The sequence below is a fragment of the Arachis ipaensis genome, chromosome B7, assembly GCF_059453495.1.
Source record: "Arachis ipaensis isolate K30076 ecotype BB chromosome B7, ASM5945349v1, whole genome shotgun sequence".
Classification (NCBI taxonomy): Eukaryota; Viridiplantae; Streptophyta; class Magnoliopsida; order Fabales; family Fabaceae; genus Arachis; species Arachis ipaensis.
The window spans coordinates 93,351,867-93,357,682 of NC_142442.1; the positions used below are offsets into that span (position 1 = coordinate 93,351,867).

Genomic DNA, 5,816 nt, shown 5'->3' on the forward strand with positions numbered 1-5,816 from the left:
CATATGATTGCCTTTGTTGGTTTCCCACATAGTTGGCCTCTTCCCAATCACCTCCTTCAGTGCTTACTTCCTCTTGATCTTGTGTGTGTATTGCAGCCACTTGCTTTGTTTCTAATTTCCTGGTGAGCTCTGCTAGTTGCTTGGCAAACACCTTGTTTTGGGCTAAAATTGTATCAACATGGTTCAGCTCCATGACTCCCTTAGTGTTGTGTCTCTCTGAAGCATAGTAGTACTCATTCTCAGCCACTGTCTCAATCACTTCAATGGCTTCTTCCACAGTCTTTTTCCTGTTCAATGAACCTCCTGATGAATGGTCTACAGCCTTCCTTGATTCATAAGAAAGTCCATCATAGAAAATATGCAATTGCACCCAGTCATGGAACATGTCTGGTGGGCATTTCCTTGTCAAATCCTTGAATCTCTCCCATGCCTCGTAGAGAGTTTCACCATCTTGTTGTCTAAAAGTCTGAACCTCAGATCGAAGCCTATTGACCTTTTGTGGGGGGTAGAAACGTGCCAGAAACTTGCTTTCCACCTCATCCCAGGTTGTTAGGCTCCCCCTTGGGAATGATTCCAGCCACTTAGCTGCCTTGTCCCTAAGTGAAAATGGGAACAAGAGCAGTTTATAGGTATCTTCCTGGACTCCATTGGACTTCACAGTGTCGTAAATTCTCAGGAATTTTGTGAGATGTTGGTTTGGATCTTCGTTAGCACTCCCACCAAATGAACAATGATCCTCCACAAGTGATATTAGCTGTGGTTTGAGTTCAAAATTGTTGGCCTGAATCGGTGGTTTCTGAATGCTGCTACCACAATTCCCAGAGGTTGGGTTTATGTATGAACTAAGAACCCTCCTCTCGGGAATGACATTGTTTCCATCAGCTCTCTCATGGTTGTGAACTTCTCTATCCATGTTGAGATCTAGAGCTTCCTCAAAATTGTCCTCAGATTCTCCTTCAGATTCCTCTTCTCTCAGTACTCTCTTCCCTCTTGCTTCCCTTCTAAGTCTATGAAGGGTCCTCTCTGGTTCGGTATATGGAGGAGTTGATGTCTCTCCTCTCCTACCTGTCATACAAGAACACAGCACAGGCACCAAACAAGTGAAATACTCTTGGTTAATGGAAGAGTATGGTTAGAGCAGTTGAGGAATTAATTCAAATAGTTAGTGAGTCAGTGAGTTAGTTGCTTGAATTTAAAGGCATAAAGAAAGAAAGCATGTAACAGAGTGCAGAAATTGAAATTCAACAAGTAACTTGAACTAAATTATCAAAACAACAAAAAAAAAATGCTCAATCTAGTTAACTTCCAATTTGAGAATTGTCAATCGAAAACCAATCCCCGGCAACGGCGCCATAAACTTGATGTGCATAAACTTGTTATGCTACGATTTAGGAAATTGCACGATCGGCAAAATTCCTTCCGGCAAGTGCACCGGTTATCGTCAAGTAAAAACTCACAATAGAGTGAGGTCGAATCCCACAAGGATTGGTTGAGTGAGCAATTCGGATTAGAAGTATGTTCTAGTTGAGCGGAATCAAGATTTAGATGAGAATTGCGAAATGTAAAATTGCATGAATTAAAGAGCGAGAAGCTAAATTGCTGAAATTAAAAGGGATGGGGGTGATTGCATGAATTTAATTGCAGAATGTAAAGAGAAAGTGGTAAATCAGAAATGGGGATTTCATTGGGTGTTAGGAGATATTGAGATCTCCGAATCAAAACAACTTTTATCCCTTCCTCAACCAATGCATTCATTGAATTTTGCTTGGCAATCTTATATGATTGGATCCCAATCCCTTGGCTCACCAATTCTCTCTAAAAACAAACAAATTCCCAATCCCTTGGTTTAATTGTTCATAAGAAGAGATGATGCTCGATCACTGATTATACCACACAGTTTCATGAACCACAATTTGGTAGGATTACATGTCACAATATCCATCCAAACCCCAATCCAATTCACTGTGAGAAAGCTTCTCTAGCATGAATCCTCCATTCCTTTCCCAAGGTTCCGAAGGATTCCAATTATGGGTAGTTTCTTTCCCAAGACAACTACCCAATGGAATTAGATCGAGAAGCTTTCTAACAAAATTCAAGAGAAAAGATTGAAGAAGAAGATAAAACTATTATTGATTCATTGAATTACAATAGAGCTCCCTAACCCAATGAAAGGGGTTTAGTGAGTCATAGCTCTGAATTCAATTACAAAACTAAAGGAAAATGATCCAAAGTTCTCTGTGTCTCCAAAAAAACTCTCTCTAACTTAAATTCTATCCTATTTATACACTTTCTAAATTGAGCTTCTGTTGTGTTTCTTGGGCTTTGAGGCCTTTCCCTGAATTCCTTTTGCTTTGGGTTTATGGTCCATAATTCTGATGAGGCTGTGATCCAATTCTGTAACATTCATTGAGCAAACTTAGTGATAAACAAGTAATGACACAAGACTCAACAAATTAAAGCTCCAGACTCATCAATTCTTCAGGCCCAATCCCATAAACCATGATATTCAATTGGGTTTCATACCATAATACGTTCAAGTTAATGTTTGTGCTCAAATGCTAACTTAAACTTCAATATATTTGGCCCAGAAACCCCTTTCAAAAAGTGGCGTTTAAGTTGAAGTTTAAGTTTCTGTTTAAGGTTAAACTGAAACTTAAACGTGGAAATGGAAGAAAGCAACCCAGGAGTGTGAAATGTCGAACACGTTTAAGCTTTAGTTTAAGGTTAAACTGAAGCTTAAACGTGGAAATGAAGAAAGCAACCCTGGAGGAGCAATTGGGTCGAACACGTTTAAGCTTCAGTTTAAGGTTAAACTGAAGCTTAAACGTGGAAATGAGAAAGCAACCCTGGAGGAGAGAAATAGTCGAACACGTTTAAGCTTCAGTTTAAGGTTAAACTGAAGCTTAAACGTGGAGATGAGAAAGCAACCCTGGAGGAGGGAAATAGTCGAACACGTTTAAGCTCCAGTTTAAGGTTAAACTGGAGCTTAAACGTGGAAATGCTCCTGGTGCCTTTCTTACTTCTGGCGTTTAACCTCCAGTTTAAGGTTAAACTGGAGGTTAAACGTGGAAATGCTTCCTGGTGAGAATTGTGTCGAACACGTTTAAGCTCCAGTTTAAGGTTAAACTGGAGCTTAAACGTGGAAATGCTCCCTTGGTGAAATTCTCATTCTGGCATTTAACTTCCAGTTTAAGGTTAAACTGGAGGTTAAACGCCAGTTCCAGCATTTCTTAGCCTTCATGATTCTGGCGTTTAAGCTCCAGTTTAAGCTTAAACTGGAACTTAAACTCCACATGTGATATTCAAGCTTCCTTTATTGATTTTGTTGCTTCCTTGCCTAGCCTCTTCTTCCCTGAAATCATCCAAACAATTGCATCAAAGTCTTGCAAAATTTCATGAGAAATCTTCCATTCATAGCATTCAAGTAATATAACTAAAAACTCATGGAATTTGCATCAAAATCATACTGTTTGGATGGTTCATTGCTTTGTTATTCATTTAACCATTCTTGGTTACTTTAAGCTCAAGAAAATGCATAAAACAACTAAAACTAACAGAAAAATGCTAGCGAAACTAGCCTAAGATGCCTTGGCATCAGATAGTACTGAACCATAAGCTTGATTATACATCTCTTAGACGACTAATCTACGGCTTCGTTGGGGACTTCTCGAGACATCAGTTCAGCTGAGGTACGGGGCGATTAGGGCCATTGTGGTATAGGCTAGAATCAAAGGAGGAGCGTTCTCTTATCCAGAAGATCCGACATTGTCTGTGGCATTTTGAGTAGGATCACCAAGGGAATGGACTATTAGAGCTTCACCCCCATTCAGATTGGATGACCGCTGACCCAACGTTTGATCTGAAGCAGAGGAGATTGATGACCGCTGATGTAGGGGCGTAAGTCGGCCAATTAAAAAGTCAATATAAACAGCGTTGTGAGTATAGTTCTCAACTAGCTAAAATTCACCTTATCAATTTAGAAAGGTTGTCACAAAATTTTAGAATAAAAATACTGGGAGTATGAGTCCCAGGTCATCTCCCAACGAGTTGCCAAAAAGGGTGCTAATTTATTAATCATGAGTTTTCCGAGAGATTTTGAGAGTTGAGTGACAGAAAATAAACAATTGTAATTAAGTGCACTGAAAATTAAAAGGAATTTATATTATCCAAAATAAAAAGCCTTGACTGGGGGAATGATTAATTGGAAGTTCTATCCTTGTTGGAATTCTCTCATGTGTATTATAAAGAGGTTGTTATTTTCACTTAGTTAACCTTACTAAATAAAGGAAAGTCAAGTGATTGGCTAACTCTTTTTCGCAAATCCTAGTCCTCTCCCTTGGGAAGGTATAGCATTAGTAAATACAGAATTAGCCAACAACTTTCAATTTAACTAATCACTTGAGCATTCCAACTCAAGTGTCTCCTCTTAATCAACCCCCATGTCAAGTTGGGAGTCTACTCCATCGACATGGATACCATCTTCGTTATTAGGAGTTTGGAATAGAAAAGAGACATGATAATTTAAATAAAATAGGAATTCAAAATTAATTAAAAGTAAAAGTAATCCTTTGCATTAACAATCCATGAAAATAATCCAATTGTAACTCTAAACAAGAATTAAGAATATGAAATAATAAAAGAGTAAGAAAACAAACTAGAATAATATCTTCAACGGAGGTGATGACTCTTCAATATCCAAAAGTAAAAGCATAAAACTATAAAACTATGAATGTAAAGAAAACCTAGAGGAAGAGTAAATTCTCTCTAGATTCATATCTAAAAACCTAAAACTATGCTAATGAGAATGTGTCCTGAGTCTCTCCACATTTCCTGGCTCTAGTCTGTGTTTCTGGGCTAAAAACTAGTTCAAAACTCGACCCGAAATTGCCCCCAACGTTTTCTGTTATTTCTGCAGATCGCGCATGTCACGCGTACGCGTCAGTCACGCGTGCGTGTCATTTGGCGAATTTCCTTGTCACGCATATGCGTCAGTCACGTGCACGCATCGCTGCAAATTTCTTTATATTGCGCGCTCGCGTAAGCCATGCATGCATGTCGATGCTCGCTGGTTATCTCCTTAGTTTCTTGTGTTCCTTCCATTTTTGCAAGCTTCCTCTCTATTCTCTAATCCATTCTTGCCCTATAAAGCCTGAAACACTTAACACATAGATCACGGCATCGAATGGTACAAAGGAGAATTAAAATACACAAATTAAAGATCTCTAGGAAATAAGTTTTCAACCATAGAAAAAAACTAGGAAGGAATTGTAAAATCATGCAAATCATACAAATAAGTGGGTAAAGACTTGATGAAACCACTCAATTAAACACAAGATAAACTATAAAATAGTGGTTTATCAACCGCTAACCCAGCGTTAATCATATACAGCCTGCCATGGAATGAATTAATCAGAAGTTGGAGTAGATGGTGAGAAAAGTTGATCCAGAAGGAAGAAGCATCTCCGAAGCCTTAACCGTTCTCATACCTTTGATTTCACACCTATCTAGTAACATTTTATTTATTTATCTGTTTTATGCATTTTCTCATGACAACTATATTTTCTATCCGCCTAACTAAGACTTGCAAGGTATCCATTGCTTTCTCAAACCAAAAATCTCCGTGGGATTGACCCTCACCCACTTGAGGTATTACTTGGACGACCTGGCATACTTGCCGGTCTATCTGTGCGAAACATGCGGAGTTAGTTTTATGCGACCATGTTTTTGGCGCCCTTGCCGGGGATTATTCGAGTTTGAAAAACTACCAGATTATCTTGTTGGTTAAATTAGGTAATTTTTACTTTTGTTTGTGTCTT

General features: G+C 38.7%; 1 non-coding gene across 1 annotated transcript; it reads left to right on the top strand.

Moving 5' to 3' along the window:
* Positions 1-383: 383 nt before the first annotated feature.
* On the top strand, positions 384-487 carry LOC148553388 (small nucleolar RNA R71). Its single transcript, XR_015892525.1, has one exon. It is a non-coding gene; the product is annotated as a small nucleolar RNA R71 (small nucleolar RNA).
* Positions 488-5,816: the final 5,329 nt, after the last annotated feature.